The sequence below is a fragment of the Canis lupus genome, chromosome 12, assembly GCF_048164855.1.
Source record: "Canis lupus baileyi chromosome 12, mCanLup2.hap1, whole genome shotgun sequence".
Lineage (NCBI taxonomy): Eukaryota > Metazoa > Chordata > Mammalia > Carnivora > Canidae > Canis > Canis lupus.
Window position 1 is genome coordinate 12143906 of NC_132849.1, and position 18095 is coordinate 12162000.

The 18095-nt window shown below is 42.4% G+C and overlaps 1 pseudogene; it reads right to left on the minus strand.

The window, feature by feature from the left end:
• Window positions 1–2355: 2355 nt before the first annotated feature.
• On the minus strand, window positions 2356–5227 carry LOC140600645 (aurora kinase A-like; annotated as a pseudogene).
• Window positions 5228–18095: the final 12868 nt, after the last annotated feature.

Genomic DNA, 18095 nt, shown 5'->3' on the forward strand with positions numbered 1-18095 from the left:
TAAAGCCCTTGCAGACAAGATCTCTACCAATTTGCTTTCCATATACACCTTATTTGGAAGCAGCCAGAGAATGTATTCCATTATATTGAGAGAGAAAACTAAGCAGGAGAAAGATAAGGAACAGGACATAGGAGATCTAACACAGGAGAAAGGTGAAAATAATTCTCAGTACTAATGTGGGGGAGATCCTATGATAAAAGTGGGGCACCCAGCATTCAAGGAAAACAGAAGCAAGTGGGAAGACTCCAGGAGAGGCTTCTTCAAGACAATGCAATTGACAGACTACATGAAGTATCTGAATATATTGAGAGAAAAGTTGGCAATGATTTTGTTGCATTAATCATAGGTACTTAGGAAATAAAGAAAACAGGAAAAAAGAAAATTGTTAAATCCAGAGAAAACAAAAAGTTGCTCATGGAAGGAATTTAATTATAGCTTACTACACAGCTCAGCTGTGAATGTGCCCTGAGCATGTTAGAATGAAGGGGTGGGAAGAATGCATGGGGGAAGGTGGAGTGGGATGGAAGAAAGAGAGCCAAACTTCATCTTTTACTGTGGGAAATTAACAGATAATTCCTAAAACAAGCAAACAAAAACAAAGTAGCAAGCACGTTATTAAGAGGAAAGAGGCCAAAACCAAAAGAACAAGACAGAGGAACCAGCAAGTGATTGCTTATGGGAAGGAAGAAATGGTGGTGAGGAGGCTGGGGACCACTGTTTGACTTAATAAACTTTATTGGTAGTTGACTTTTCAAATTATGTGCTCATATAATGTTGTTAAAAAGTTAAAAAAAAAAAAAAAACAAGTTCTAGACTGATAGATATAGCCTGATACAATTTCTATGAATGCCACCGCACTATATTTTATAGGCACATACAATGTTTGTTAATGACTGGAGAGAGAGTCTAGGATATCCACCAAACTGGAAACCATTGTTCCTGGGGAGGTTAGCCTCTCATTTAAAGCTATGTATAATGTTTGATAGAGAATTTGGCTTTATTACCATAAAAATGTATTCATATGTTATCTCTGAAATTAAATGTAAATGAAAACCAAAATTTTATTATTTACAAAAGGCAAAAAAAGTATTTTAAGTCTGGAATGTAATAGTCTAATTAAAAAGCCCCATTTTGAACCTACTTCACTTTTTCAGAGCTGATGGTGAAATTGTCAACAGGGAGAGTCAGACTGAGCAAAAGGGCAACCATGAGAGGGAGTAATAGAAGTGTTATGGGGAAGTGGGACAACACAGGAAACTTGCACTGAACCTCATCACTATGTGTACCTGTGTGGCACTAGTTCAGTCCAAAGCCCACAGAGAGATCTACACATTTTCTTTCTTTTTCCCCCCATCCATTCTTCACTATCCTATTCATTCAATATCCATCTTCATTCATCATCCTTTCACCATCCACTTGCCATCCACCAGTCTTCCTCCACCTAAACATTAAACCATTCATTTACCATACACCCCTCACTACCTACCACCCAACTCCCATCTCTCTACCATCTACTCATGTACCATTCACCTTTCATACATCCATTTTCCATGATGTAGCTATCTATCATTTCATTACCAGTCATCCATCACCGAATCCTGTACCCACCACCCACCTTCCATTTGCACTTTCACAGGACACAACCCATTACTCATCAATCTAACAATCATCCATTTATTTGCCGTGTACTTCCTATTCATGCATCATCCAGCCACCACTTACTTGCCCACCACTTTCAGTTAGAAAGTCTGTTCAGGAGGAAGCTGATTGTTATTATCCTCATGTCCCAGGGAGTGAGGGAAAGCTGAGATATAGAGGGTGGGTGAAGGAGCTGCTTGGTGTCATGCACTGAATCAGGAAGGGTGCCAAGTGGCCCAGGAGTTACTTCCCAGGTAAAATTTCTCAAATGGTAAATACTCAGGCAACAGGACCTGGATTTGAATTCTGAGTCTCCATCTTATGGTCATGTAAGGTCTGCAAGTTCCTCAACTTCAATGAGCTTCAGTGACCTCTCTTAAAATGGTAATAATGCATGTAAAATCCTCAGTGATGATGTATCACATGCCTGGCATGTAGTAAGCACTCAGTAAATGTTGATAATAATAATTATCAGTACAAATCAGTAAGTCAAGTCTTTTATCTAGCCTTCCTCAGAAATTAAATGGCATGTTCTATACCCAAATAGGTATGCCTACAATTATTTGCTGTTTGGGTTCTCTATACGACTGTAGAATTGACCAATAATAGGGTTAAAAATTAATTATTCTTATGAGTACAATGTAGCATTCAATTCTTTTATTTCTATATATTTCAAACCAAAAGTTTAAATAATAAAACAAACACCCATGAACCTATTTTTTTAAAGATTTTATTTATTTATTCATAAGAGACACACAATGAGAGGGAGAGACATGAACAGAGGAAGAAGCAGGCTCCCTGCAGGGAGCCTGATGCGGGACTCAATCCTAGGACCCTGGGATCACGACCTGAGCCAAAGGCAGACACTCAACCACTGAGCCACCCAGGTGCCCATGGACACACCCATGGACCTATTAGCTCATTGAAAAGATAAAACATTTTAGGTTCAGTGAAAACTCCTGAGTGTACCTTCTGATAAACTCCTGAGTGTACTTTTCAATGCCTTTTCCTCCCCAGAGATTACAGTTTTTCTTTTTTATAAAAATCTTTATTTTAACATTTAAAAGAAGAATCACATGTTCATCCTGACAGTTTTACCAGATTTGGCCATCCAATAAGTTACACACACACGTAGCTACTTGGAAGGTTATTGCATGCGTCTTTCACTGATGGAGTCACGGCGAGGTGGCCACTCTCCCTGCAGTAGGACCCGGAGTGGGTCCTCCACAAGGAGGCCTGACTCGAAACAGGCTGTGGGGAGGTCCAGGTGATCCTCACCTCCAAATTGTGAAACTAGTGACACTGCCACAATTCCTGTGGCTACACTTTCACTCCTGAGCGTACTGTTCACTTAAGTAGACTCAGAGGGGGGAGGACGAGTAGGCCTTTCTCTGCAGCTCCCTCCCTCACGGGAAGGCCGTCAGCAGTATCAGCAGCCCTGCTTCTCAGATTTCTCCCCCTGCACAATCCTTAAAACTGTTTGCTAGTTGAGTCTTTGCTTTTTTGACTACTTGATGGTTTTGATGAGTTAGCCGTGATCCACAGGTACATCTCTGAGAGTTGGCCTTTGGCTGGGATTATGTTTCAACAGTCTTGAAATGAGATCCCTGGCTCCCTCCAGCACGAAGTCAGGGAATGTGAATTCAACTTGGAGTACAGTAAGTTCAGTCACAAAATGCAGCTTAGAGAAACAGTATGAATATTCAGCTCACAGCCAATGTTAAGGCTGATAAGCATTCTACCAGAAGCAACGGATCATTTCTCATTAGGTCTTACCTGTGATATTCTTTGTAGGTCTCTTGGTATGTGCTTGCCTCAAAAGGAGGCTTCCCAACTAGAAATTCATAGCAAAGAACCCCAAGGCTCCAGAGATCCACCTTCTCATCATGCATTTGGCCTTCAATCATCTCTGGGGGCAAGTAATCCGGGGTACCACATAGGGTTCTCCTGGAGGATGGAGCATGTACTGACTACCCAAAATTTGCAATCTTAAGCTTTCCAGCTGATCCAAGGAGTAGGTTCTCTGGCTTAATGTCTCTGTGAATTACTCTCTTTGAGTGACAGTAAGACAGGGCATCTGCCAACTCTGTGATATAAGTAGCAGTTCTCTGCTCATCATACTTTGACTGTTTCTGAAGTTCTCTGTAGACAGCTCCAAGAGGTGCATATTCTAGAATTAGGTAAACTCTGGTGGCATCATGGAAATAACCATACAGCCAAAGAATATTTGGATGCTTAAGGTGGGACTGTATTTCTACTTCTCTTCTCAGCTGATGCTCAACTCCTGCTTTCTCCAGTTCAGCTTTAAATAATACTTTAATAGCCAGGATAAACTTGCTTTGTTTTTCTCTTGCCAAGTAAACATTACCAAACTTTCCTTTACCCAGTGAACGGCCAATTTCAAAATCTTCCAAAGCCCATTGCCCTTTTTTTTTTTTTTTTTTTTTTGATTCTTCATTTTTCTGTTTTGTTGCCAGTTCCATTTCAGAATTATTTCCAGGGGCTGATGACGAGGGGTGCTCACTCTTTTGGGTATTATTCAGTGTCCTAGAGACTAGAGACAGGATGAGGGACACCAATTGCCTGCAATTGCTTCTGCTTCAGATTCTGAGCCGGTTTATGGCTGGAGACGAGCTTTTGTGTTTGTGGAGGAACTCGCTGGGAAGAATTTGAAGGACACAAGACCCGCTGGGCCTGGCCACTATTTGCAGGTAACGGATTCTGTGAAGGAACTTGCTGTGCCACCAGAACACATTTTGGACCATCACCAAGTGCAATTGTAGTCTTAACAGGCCCTGCAATGCAGTTTTCTTTAGATTTGTCCATCATGCCCATCGGCTCCTGCCTCCGACCCAAGCTGCCAAGTCCTCCAGAGAGCTCATGATAATAGTTTTTCTAAATTTGATATATCATTCCCATGCATAAATTCTTGATTTTGTTACAAAGAGATGTATCCACAATATATTATTGTTTTGCGCATTTTAAGACTTTATATGGATAATCCTACTAATGTATACTTCTCCAGTGTGCTTTTTTCACTTACCTTACTCATCCATATTGACAAATGCAGTTCTAGTTCATATGTTTGCACTGCTGTATAGAATTCTCAAGCTTATATCATAACCCCGTGATGCACTCATACGCTGCTGGTCATTTACAGTGTTTCCATGCCATTGCTGTTACCCACACTCCATCAACAGGAGAACTGAGGCTCAGGGAGGTGTACTTACTGTGTGCTCCATTAACGCATGAACCCAGAAAGCAGTTTGCCTCCGGATTGCTGCCTCTAGGAAATCTCTGGCACTTGCAAGAAGTTCAATCTATATCTGTTGAATAACTGAATGAGGTTTTCTCAGAGAAATCCAATCAGATTCAGTTCCACAGTGGATTTCTCCCCCTTTCTGTTTTACCCTGGTGCCTGACATATATTCCCTGTGGTCAGGGAGGCCCACTCAGGGCAACACACTGTGTGGAAATGTAAGATGGGAAATGCTGAATGAGGACTTAAAAAACTTGTTCAATTCATGAACAAAGTAGGAATTTAAAGAAAGAGATAAAATACTGAAAAGTACACAACAGAAATCATAGAGGTAAATAATATAATAACTGAAAGGAAAATTCAGTAGAGGAATTTAACAAGAGATTAGATCAAGCAGAAGAATCAGCAAACTCAAAGACAAGGCATTAGAAGTCATCCAATCAAAGAAACAAATGAAAAAGAGTAAAGATAGTTTAAAGGACTTCTAGAACACTAATGTATGCATTGTAGAGGTCTCAAAAGGAGAAGAGAAAGAAATGAGTAGAAGCTTATTCAAAGAAATGGCTAAAAACTTCTCTAATCTGGGGATAGAAATAGATATCCAGATCTATAAAGCCCAAAGAATACCAAATAAGGAGAACTAAAGAGAATCACACCAAGATACATTATAATTAATGTGTCAAGTTAAAGACAAAGAGAGGATCTTAAAAGCAGCTAGAGTAAAGCAACTTGTTACATACAGGGGAAAACCCATAAGACTAAGCATATTTTTCAGCAGAAACCTTGCAGGAATTGAAGAGAGTAGATGATATATTCAAAACCCTGGAAGAAAAAAACTGCCAACCAAGAGCATTTCACCTACCAAAGTAGTACTTCAGAATTGAAGGAAGGATAGATAAATAGTTTCCCACACAAACAAAAGCTAAAGGAATCCATCACCACTAGATTGGCTTAGACTAGTGTTACAAAAAATGTCAAAAGGAATTCTTCAAACTGAAATGACATCATGCTAAGTAGTAACATGAAAACACATGAAAGTATAAAACTCACTGGTAGAATTAAATTCAGAATAATCCAATATTGTGATGGTTGAAGGAAAATCATTTTTAACCCTTGTATAAAGGTTAAAACACTAAGATATTAAAATAACTAAACTAGGGATCCCTGGGTGGCGCAGCGGTTTGGCGCCTGCCTTTGGCCCAGGGCGCGATCCTGGAGACCCGGGATCGAATCCCACATCGGGCTCCCGGTGCATGGAGCCTGCTTCTCCCTCTGCCTGTGTCTCTGCCTCTCTCTCTCTGTGACTATCATGAATAAATAAATAAAATCTTTAAAAAAAAAATAACTAAACTACAATAACTCTTTAGTGTATATGCAATATAAATAGATGCAAATTGAAACATCAAAAACAGAAAATGTAGGGGAAGAGTAAAAATTTAGAGTTTTTACATGCATTTATAGTTTGTATCAGCTTAAAATAGGCAGTTAAAAGTATAGGATGTTTTAAGTAGGCTTCACGGTAACCACAAACCAAAAACCTACAGTAGATACACAAAAGAGGAAAGGAAGGAAATCCAAGCATCCTGCTAGAGAAAATCATCAAAACAGAAAGGATGATAGCAACAGAGGAAAAAAAGAACAAAAGAACTACAAAACAGCCAGGAAACAATTAACAAAATGGCAATAAGTCCATACATAACAATAATTACTTTAAATGTAAAAGGACTTAATTTTTAATCAAAAGACATGGTTGAATAGATATTTTTAAAAAGAAAAAAATAGACCTAAGTATATGCTGCCTCCAAGAGACTTCAGCTTTAAGGACACTTATAGACTAAAAGGGAAAAACATATTCCATGAAAATGGCAATCAAGAGAAAGCAAATTTATATGCTACTGCCTGATGTTTTATAAGGCCATTGTCCTTATACTTGAAGAAGAATGGAAAATTGCCCCCACACGCTTGGTCTGTTTCCTTAAGTAGCAAACCAACCTATCCTAGCAGCTTCTACCCCCAGGCAAAGGACTTCACTAACTAGAATGAATTCTTGCAAACTACTATGTCTCTTAGGCCTGAACATTTAACATTCTTCATCTTTCATTTTAATACCAAAGCACATTTTAAGGGCATGGCTGAGCAAGGTACTGTACCCAGCAAGTCAAGCACATGCAGCCTCTGTTGTCAAAGCAGAGAACACCATGAAGAGGGAATACAGATAATTTGACATAAACACTGAGTAATAATTCCTTTAAGTCTGTGGCCTACTGTGCCTACAGGATGCCAAACATCTGGATGGAAGATGCAACATTTGGTCAGGAGTTTCACTATTCTTCCAGATAATTGAATAGACTTTCATTGTGAATTGTATAAACCTAACAATTATAATAGTTATGCCAACTTATATTTCCATGATTTACAACTGCAGGATACATATATGTGTAAGTATGTGTGTGTGTTTATATAACTTCATTTAATTACCATATCCTTATGGAATAGGCTTAATTATCCAATTTTACAGATGAGGAAGTTGAGAGTCTTTGTTACACATGTATTGATCTCATACTCTGTGCCAAACACAAGACCTACAAAAAAGAAATAAAAAAGTTCCTGCCCTAAAGGTGCTCGGAGACCAAAGCAGAAGCTTGGAATTTGAACTTGACTTGCCCAAGGTCACATAACTATTTACTGTCAGATCTGGGACTCCATCCTCCATCCAATTTTTCTGGCACCAAATTCAGTGACCTCTTAACAGCTGTCATCAATAAAGTCCAGATGCAAGAGCAAGGAATAGATAGGATAAGGGATAAAGATGTGCTAGAGTTCGCTGGAATTGGAAGAGTCTTGTTAGTAACACCAAAATCAGAAACAAAGTACAAACAATTAAAGTTACAATTCTGAAGATTATGACCAGACATTAGAAAATGTTTTTGATGTAATGTTGGGTTAAAAAAACAAACAAAAACAAATGGCATGTGTCTACCCATGTTCACTTGGTACACATATGGACAGGTACAGGACAAGAGCATGCACAAATTTAAACAGCGAGATTTTCTTCATGTACCAAGGTAGTTAGTGGCTGAAATTTCCTTTCTTCATTTCCTTCTTTCTTTCTTTCTCTTTCTTTCTTTCTTTCTTTCTTTCTTTCTTTCTTTCTTTCTTTCTTTCTTTTCTTTCTTTTTTTCTCCTTCCTATTAGTTTATAGTTTTGTTGATGTTGCTAAAATACAAATTCTAGGTAGGAAAAGAGATAATATGGAAGTATTAAAGTTTTTGCAGCTGGGAAGACCTGGATCCAAATGGCAGTTTTGCCAATGACTAACTATACAATGTAGGGAAAGTTATTTAACTTCTCTGTGCCTCGGTTTCTTTGGCAAAGAATAATATTAATTTTGCAGGGTTATGCTAAAGATTAGTGATTGTGTCTTAGGACACTAAATAAACAAAGACCAACCACTCAACCTGTAATTTTTAAATTTATTTATTTATTTATTTATTTATTTATTTATTTATTTATTTCAGACAGAGAAAGAGAGAGAACACAAGCAGGAGAAGAGGGGCAAAGGGAGAGGAAGAGCATGAAGCAGGCTCCCCACTGAGCAGGGAGCCCGATGCAGGGCTTGACCCCAAGACCCTGAGATTAGGATCCAAGCCAAAGGCAGACACCCAACTGACTGAGCAACCCAGGCACCCCTCAACCTGCAATTATTTTATCATTATGATTATATAATATAAGCCAAGAAGCATGTCAGAGAACATGTAGACTTGCAGAGCCTACTCTGGGGCTCCGGTTTGGCCAAAAGTCTGCAATGACATCTTTAACCCAAAGAAGAGGAATGTGGAATCATCCTTAGCAGCAGCAAAAACACATGTTGAGCCAGGTCCTTAGAATACAAACATATAAAACACCACCTGTTCTAAAGGGATTTACCATCTATCTTTTTACCAACTCAATAAGCATTTATTATGAACCTCTTATAAGTCAGAGACCAAAAGAACAACCAGTGGTATAAAGATAAATAGGACTTAGTCCTTACCATAGTTTACCAGAAAGAAACAATCATGAAAACAGATAAATACAATATAACATAGAGAACATAATCACAAAGTTAGGCATTTGGAAGCATAGATAAACACACCCAACTGGAAAGGGAAGATTAGGGAAGTCTAGGAAGGATTTCTGGAAGCATTGGCCCTGGAACTAAGCCTTTAAGTATAAGCAGAAGTTGGTTAGAAAAAAGGGGACTGGGTGGGTGGCAGAAAAGCATCCCAGGAAGAGAGCAAGATATAAGGAATGACATGTTACATAACAGTTAGGTTTTTTTCCAGAGCACAGAATTTGAAGCAGGGGATGAGACTGGAGAAGAAGGTAGGAACCAGCTCAAATGAGGCTTCATATACCTCCAGAGGGTAGTGAAGAATTTAAAGCCAGGAAGGTGGGTGTCAAGGTGGTCAGCTTTACAGCTCAAATGAAGGCTCTAGAGCCCTGTAGAGGAAAGATGTGAATGGGACAATCAGGATGGAGGTAAGGGTCACCTCTAGGGGTTCAGAAGAAAGATGAGTGTGCACTGAGACAGAGATCGCTTACAAGGAGATGATGGTTATGGAAACCAGATGGAAGACAGTTCCTAACAATCCCAAGAGCCTGATGAGAAGTAGAAAGGAAGTACTTTCTTAAGCTTTGAGAAAAATTTTGTGACAGACTGTCTGGGAAAGCTTAGTAGAGGAGAGAGGAGTTGAGCAGCCCTTTAAACTTTAAAGAAGAAGAAGACATGGTGGAGAAAGAGGGCAGATCCCAGGGGAAGAAACAGAATTAACAAAGACAAGCATAATGTGTAGGTTGGGTTCACAAAAGAAGGTCAGTCAACAATAAGAATGTATGACCTTTGACCGGCCCTCTACATTGTAAATTCTCATCCCCATTACAGGGAAGTATTTGTGCCAGATAGATTATGTTTTCTCCCCCAAACTCCTACTTTCCTGAGGCATAAAGAGAGGTTATCATAAGCTCAAAGTAGAGAGATTCAGAAGTTCTTCTAGACTATAATCCAGAAAAGAGTCCCTCCTGATGGCATGAAACCTCTGGTGGTCTTGTGGTGACTCCAGGCTGTGGCCAGACAAGGGCAGAGCCTCCTTCTCCTGCTCTGGCTTTCTTATTCCCCACCTTCAGCTCCACTCCCTGCCATCCAATGGCAGACAGAATAGCTGACCAGTGGTGCCAAAGAAAAGAGAAAAGTGAGATGGGAAGAGGTGGGGAAAAAAACTGTTAAAGTGACCAAAGGGTCAAGGATGAAGGGAAGAAAGACAGTGTCAAAGGTGAGAGGTTCCTTTGCCAACCTGAATGCCATGGGAGTGCACAGGATCAGACAAGAAATATAAGACTTTGTGAGACATTCGCTCTTTGTCTCAACTTCTCATCTCTGCCACTTAGCATCTTGTGTCACTTAGCACAATTGGTAAATAAAGAAGCATAGCTATGTTTCAGTAAAACTTTGTTTTTGGACACTGAGATTTGGATTTCATAAAATGTCCACAAAATATTTGTCTTTGATTTTTTTTTTCAGTTAAAAACATAAAAGCCATTCTTAGCTCACATACTAGTACAGCCAGTGGGCTGGGTTTGGTGTGTGGAATGTGGTTTGCCATCCCTGGTTTAGAATAATGTTCTCACACAGAAGAGCTGGAATGGGTCAAGTAGCCTAGGGAAGTCATTCCTAAACCTACACTCCTGTGGGTTCTGACTGGGATGGGATATAGGGCAGAAAGTGAAGAACGGAACAGTTTCTCTACTTTCACTGGTGTCTCCCTAGATAATAAGTTATACAGTAACTGTACCACTCGTTTTCCCATCATCAAGGATGTAGCAGTGGGGTTTTATATTGTTTTTTATTAATTAAATTTTGAAATACTCCTTCCAATATTTCTATAAACCAAATCATGGTATAAAAAAAACCATAATACAACAATAGCCATACATATTTTGGCTATGATATGCTCCTCTGGATACTAAGGAAGTCAGGTTAACACCTAGAGGCATGCCCATGAACAGCTAGACCTCACGGCCCCAGCTGCCCATCTGGGCAATGGCAAAACTTCTTATGAAGCTGTGAGACCTGCTCTTGCCCAGCTGACTGCTCCCACTTGTAAGGTTCTCATATGTTCTGCAGACACATGATGTTTTATTGACCCTCCCAAGTCTCAGTGTCTTCCCTTACTAGATACTAAACAATCTATCCTAATTTCCAAAGATTTATGTGGCCTTGGTCGGAAAATACTTAAGAATCCTTGGGCTTTGCCTTTTCTCCCAGCAGCATAACTGAGGGGTAGCTGCGCATCAAAATAAGGTGATTAGGAAGATTGACATACGTGATTCTTGACAAAGAGCCCAATTTTCCTTGGCCTAGACATAAGTCTCCAGATTTCCTTAAAATAAATCATCAATATCATATCAAATTCAGATTCTAAAACACCCCAACCCCCACCCCCGTCCGAACCACTGCCCCCAGAATAAAAGGATCCATGTTGTTATACTTCCCTTCTTTTCTGCTCTCTGGAAGCAGTTATTCTTGCTTTTTAGAGAGGATGTTGGAGATGCTCCCGCTGACCTGTTGCTTTATCTATGCTCTAAAAGTTCTAACTCTGCAGCCACCAGCCCAGACTCTTTCTCCTTTGACACTCAAAATCTTTTAGAAGTGAAGACAAAAGGAAGGAGCAAAGGGAAGAAGAAAAGCCCTAGAAAAAATGAGGATACATATGGAGGTTTCTTGTTCCTGACACTCCTGACCTCAGCCAGCCATGATGGGTGGGAAAGGAGCCAGCCACACACACTAGTGTATGATCCACAGAACTCAAACCTGAAATGACCCTGCTAAAGGAATTTCATAGAACCAACCATGAAACACTTCGTTGGGTACATTTCCTACAAGTCAAAGCTCACAGGACTCACTTGGCTGGTAGTAGAGAGCCCTTCCCTCACTGCTAGGGTGTCAGGAAGTTGGATGCACTTCTCCCAACTACCCAGATACAGGCAAAAACCCACTTTCTGCCACGAGGCACAAGGGTGGTTCGGCTGGCTTCCCACAAATCTGGTTCTGAAGGAAGCACACAGCTCCTCTGAAAACACATTCACTCTCTTCTCCCATTTGATCTTTCTTCCACATGCTTTTTGGATTAATGCTGGCATTTTATTTCCATCTGTTTTCAACTCTGGGTTAGAAACGTCCGAGTCAGGCTCTAGCCTTCTATGTGGCTGGGGGATCCTTTGCAGGGATCTGCGGAAGATCCCTGCAAAGGAGCAGATCTGTGCTCCAGAGCAGGATCTGTGGAAGATCACCAGCATGTCTTCCTTCAAGTCCACAAACATTGAGTGAACACCTCCTATGTGCCAAGCATTGTGCCATTCATCAGGCACTTGGAGGTGCCATGTGCACCTGTGCCACTGTGCAAAATTCAGAACAGGTTCCCATGTCACTTGAGTAAAAGCTCAAGCCATTACAGTGATCAGCAATTCATAAGATGACCCTCCTTCCTGCCCACCATCCCTCTGATCTCACATCCTGCAACTTTCCTTGTGATGATCCAAAGCCATCCTTGACTCGTTGCTGTGCCGTGGCCATGCTTGCCACCTTCTGCCTGGGTGCCTTGGCACCGGCTGTTCCCTCCACTCCCCTCCCTGAATGCCCTTTGCCCACAGTAGCCAACTTCCTCACCTTCAAATCTTTGCTCAAATATCACCTTTCAACAAGGCCAATACTGACAATACTGCTGACAACTGCAACCCATCACCAGCACACCTGACACCACCTTTTACCCACTCTAAATTTTATTTTTTCTGCAGCACTTATCACCTACTGCCTTGGCCCAGTTCCCTGGAAAACATAGCTTAAAGGAATGCAATCCCAGGGAAGCAGACATGAGGGAAGAAGAGGTAAGGTATAGAAGCAGGGAGAGCAAACCTAAGGGAATATGTTTTCCAAATGACCATAGTATTGTAAAATGTGACAGCTGGGTCCCACAGGACATCTTCAGGGAGGCTAAGCAAAGCAATTCATCTCCGAACAATTTGCCCAGGGGAGGAGAGAAGAATGTACCCTTTGGTCGCTGCTCTCTCATTGGTCAAAGTCAGCCCCATGTGTGTCAACTCATACTTCTAAGTGATGTGAAAGCAGATGAGCCCAGAGGAGTTTTTCAGCTTCATGAGAACAGGAAACCCCAGTGTGGAAGGTGAGAATTAAACGATGGCAGGATAGGCACCAGGTGAGGGCTTCTGGGCCATGCCTGAGATCAGCCTAAAGGATGGCCCTTGCAGCTGGCCCCTTGCTGTAGGAGTGGCAGTGGTGGGTATCTCCAAGGACTGCACCAGTGTGCACGCATAAGTGGCTCCAGACTGGCAGGCACAGACGCAGCCAATGCCAGGCCTGCTCCCAGCCAGGCCAGGTCTGTGGATCTGGATGACATAAAAACTGAATCCTGTATAACCTTCCAACATCTCCCCCGACTAGAAATTAAACTCCTCAAGGCAAGACCTTTGTCTACTTGTGTTCCCCGATGCACCCCAGGAATCTAGGTAAAGGCCTGGCACATGATGGGTCCTCAGTACTTTTTGAAAGAACAAAAGGGCAGTGCTAATGAATGAGATAGAAACCCTGCCCTCAACGAGCTTACAGGGCCTGGGGGACACAGACAAGCAAACAGCTCAGTGCGGTGCCGAGTAGAAGTGTAGTGCTGGCGGTAGAACAGGCAGCTGCAGGAGCACTTGGCAGAGCTGTGAGTCCTGGTGAGTAGACTTTAGATGTGACAAGTTTTTCCCAGCCTGGCGTATCCCATAAAACAAGGACACTGGAACAGGAAGTCAAGATCTGGGCTCCAAACCCAACCTCAGCTGCAAATCAGCCGTAGGATCTTACGAAAATAATTACTATTTATCAAGTGCTCACTTTCCGCCAGATCACAGTGTGAGTAATTCACTGTCTCGGTCCGTTTGGGCTACTGTAACAGAGTACCGTAGACTGGCTGGCTTATAAACAACAGAAATTTATTTCTCACAGTTCTGGAGGCTGGGAAGCCAAAGATCAAGGCACCAGCAGATTCGGCGTCTGGTTCATAGATGGCTGTCTTTGTGCTGTGTCCCCACACGGCCAAAGGGATGAGGGAGCTCCCTGGGTTATCTTTCATAAGAGTGTGAATCTGGTACAGAAAGCAGAGCTCTAATGATTCCCCCAAAGGCCCCACCTCCTAACACCAAAGCCTTGGGTGTAGGATTTAACATATGAATTTGGGTCAGGGTAGGGATGTTTAGTCCATGGCATTTCCATATATTTCTTATGTCATTCTTGCAACAATTCCTTGAGACAGATATGATGGTGTTCATTTAATGGAAATCTAAACCAAATCCAGAAATGTTCAATGACTCTACCCAAGTTTTTCTGACTCAGAAATGGCAGAGCTAGGATTTGAACTCCCAACCTCCTCTGCCAAAGTCTAAGCTCCTAGTCACTGCCCTCTAACATTGTACAGCCAACTCTTAGTGCTCTCTTTTGTAAAATGAAAAGATTAGGCTACCTAATCTTTTTTTTTTTTTTTAAGGTCTATTTATTTCAGAGAGAGAGCACATGTGTGAGTTGGGAGAGGGGCAGAAGGAGAGAATATTCAAGCAGACTCCCTGCAGAGTGTGGAGCCTGACGCAGGGCCTAAACCCATGGCCCATGAGATCATGATCTGAGCCAAAAACCAAGAGCCAGATGCTAAGCCACCCCGATTACCCCATCTTTCCCATTAAGCCTCCTTCTAAACATGTCAAGGTCAAAGAGAAGTGATCCAGCTCAGACTTGGTGGCAAATGGTAGCATATTGTCCAGGACAAATACACTTATGGTGTACTGGGAGCGACCAACCAGATCTGGGTCACCAGGAGCCTCCTTCCAGCCCTGGACCAGTGAGCACAAGTCTATCTATGCTGCACATGGGGACACACACAGGACATCAGCCTGGCCAGGGAAGAGGTGCCACCTGACGGGACTTGGTGTGGGATCCCAAAGGTACACATGAAGACAGAGTGTTCCTACTATTCTCAGTTCTGGAACGTGATTTATGAAAGCCCACCCATTCACTCAATGCACAGCCTGAAGGGTGCAGGGCACCAGGACAAGTACACTCAAAGTCTATAACTCAGCTGAGGCATTGCAAAGTGTCCGTCATTGGTCCAGATCACCACTGTCCCACAGAAATGTACTATGAGCCACAAATGGAATTTCACGATTTCTAGTAGCCACACTTTAAAAAATAAAAATAGGTAAAATTAATATTGAAATGTATTTAGTTTAACCCAACCTATCCAAAATATTACCAATTCACAATGCAATCCATATAAGAGTTATTGAGATATTTTACATTTTATTTTTCATACTAAATCTTTGACATTGAGTGTATATTTTGCTGAAAGCACATCTTAATTCACAAGCCATATTTCAAGCGCTCAGTATGAATCAACATGAACCGTGTGAATGAATTGTGGCTGCTAAACTAGAGTGCCGGCCCCAGGGGCTGCTGGTGCTGCCGGAGAACACACACACGCATGCACACACTCACACCAAGCAGCATGGATAACGGAACTTTGTCAAATCCCTGCAGCATCAGGACCAGCAAATAACCCAAGTCACTGCCCTGCAGAGTGGGGGCCCAGGCGAAATGGATACCAACCTGAAATCACGCACATGGAATGCAGACAAATGAGAGGAAACCAGCCCTTCGTGGGGGAAACAAGACATCTGGCCTATTGCCCTTTGAAGTTCAGTTCACCTTCTGATATCAAGAGAGTAGCAGGCCAAGGGAAAAAAGTACTAGAGGCCTTTAAGCAGTTGAGGCAAGAGGTCAGAGTTCCTTGGTCAGTTCCTTAGGAATGAGATTCATTTGAGATCCGGGAGAGGGGAGAAAATTGCCGAAAAACCATCAAGTTAACAATTTGTCTATTTTGGTGGTGTCAAACCACAGGGGCCTGGCATCCTAACACATTAAGGAAAGCCTCAGCCTCATACTCATTTACACTGAAAAGTAATTGTGGCTCGAAACATCCACAGGAGCAAGGGGTAGCAGAGAAAATGTGTGTTTTTCAAAACTGAAGGACTTGGAGACTGCTTGGGGGAGGCGGGGGGATTGTGGTTTTCCAGGAATGGGCTGGAGCGAAAGAGATTTTTTTAAAAAGAAAGAAAGAAAAGAAAACATTTCCCAGCCTCCTTTGTAGTTCCCCAATGCCACCCCAACATGCAAAGCCCTGAAGGCAGGATGACTCCTCTGCCACCAGAAGGGAGAAGGCTGGTACCTCCCAGGGCAGACGTCCCCCGGGGCCCATCCTCCCAGCCTCTCCCTGCTCAAGAGCAAACCAGAGGGGCGAGGCCTCAGAGCTGCACCAGGAGTGTTTACTCGCCTGCGTTTGTGAGGCTGACACTGGAGCCACATGGAAGGCACATGCAGGAAGTGTGCTGTAATCATCTTATGTTTATAATTCTGAGAGAGGGATGGCAAAGTCGAGGATGGGATTGATCCGGTTCCAAATCGATTTCCTGGAGTCAGATTTAAAAGAGAGATGTGAAGGGCAAAATCTCTAATGATGCGGGTACGTCACAACAAGTTACAAGTTTATTTCTATTGGTGCTTGTCCTGATTTTTTAAATCTGTTGCTTTCTTCTCACACGCACTGAGCCAGCCCTGCCAGAGCTCGCAGAACTCTGAAAACTGCCTGCTCCGATACATCCTTATCAAATTCAGAAAATCGGATTTTCTAAGAGTTCATTTACAGAACAACAGACTCCTTTCACTGTAATGCCTTTATCATTTTCTTATTGTTATTGTTCAGATTTTAAGTGTTACCATCTGCCAATCTCATCCCTTCTCAGCGATGTTAAGCATCCGTCCGATCATAGTCTGGTTTCCAAATTTCTCCCTGAACAACTAAAGCTTACCACGGGTCTGCTCGCCTTCATTCCCTGGCACACCCATGTAAGACGTTGTAAGGCCAGAGGAGCCTCAGCAAAGCCTCTTGTCGGAGCGGGCCGCTCCCCTGGAGCTCCTCTGACTCATTGTTCTCCTTTGTCTCTCTCAATTAGGATGGGATGTTTTACAGCTCTTGCTGGGAAGTAGATTTTCTGGGCTCCCTAGCATTTCAGTCCTAGTCACATGCCCCAGGTAGGAAAGCTGCCAGGCAATGAAGGAAACAGGTGAGCTGAAAAACCGACTCTAGGGATGACGAAGAGTAATTCCTACCACTGGCACAGCACTTCACAGTTTACAGAGTGATTTTGCACATGATGTCTCACCTAACCTCGCAATCATCCAACAGTAGAGGCTTTTAACCTTCTCTTTACAGTGAGGAAACAGAGTCTGGGTTTGCTGACACATCTCCCTGAGGTCACACACGTAGCTCACAGTGGAGCTGGGAGTGGGAGCAGCTCTTCAGACAAGAAACCCAGCCCAGCTCTGTCTGTGTATCTTCTTCCCTTGGAGACATCAGCAAATAATCCAGGCAGCAGAGACCTTTTGGTTACTCAGTCAAACATAGAATAATAAGTACGAAATGTTTAATAGAAATGAACATACCTTTAAATTTTTTGAGGGTGGGGGGGATCCCTGGGTGGCTCAGCTGTTTCGCGCCTGCCTTTGGCCCAGAGCGTGATCCTGGAGTCCCAGGATCAAGTCCCGCGTCGGGCTCCTGGCATGGAGCCTGCTTCTCCCTCTGCCTGTGTCTCTGCCTCTCTCTCTCATTCTCTGTCTCTTAAATAAATAAAAATAAATCTTTAAAAAATTTTTTTTAATTTATTGATTCATGAGAGACACAGAGACAGAGGCAGAGACATAGACAAAGCAGGCTCCCTGCAGGGAACCCAATGTGGGTCTTGATCCCAGGACCCCAGGATCACACCCTGAGCCAAAGGCAGACGTTCAACCACTGAGCCACCCAGGTGCTTCTGAACATACCTCTCTTCCTTAGCATATTGCTGTGTCTCTTCCCTCATAGCTTTTTGATGGTGCTTGAGTAAAACCATTCCAGGGTTCATCCATAATGGATAGGAGGAAAAAAGTAAACCTTCAACCAACTACGTGTGGAGGGGATCCACTATGTGAGAAAAGACTTGATGCTCACTGTCTGGAAATTTCTATGGCTTGAGTAGAAAAGCTATAGATTGTTGATGACTCTCATTCAGGGTCCCA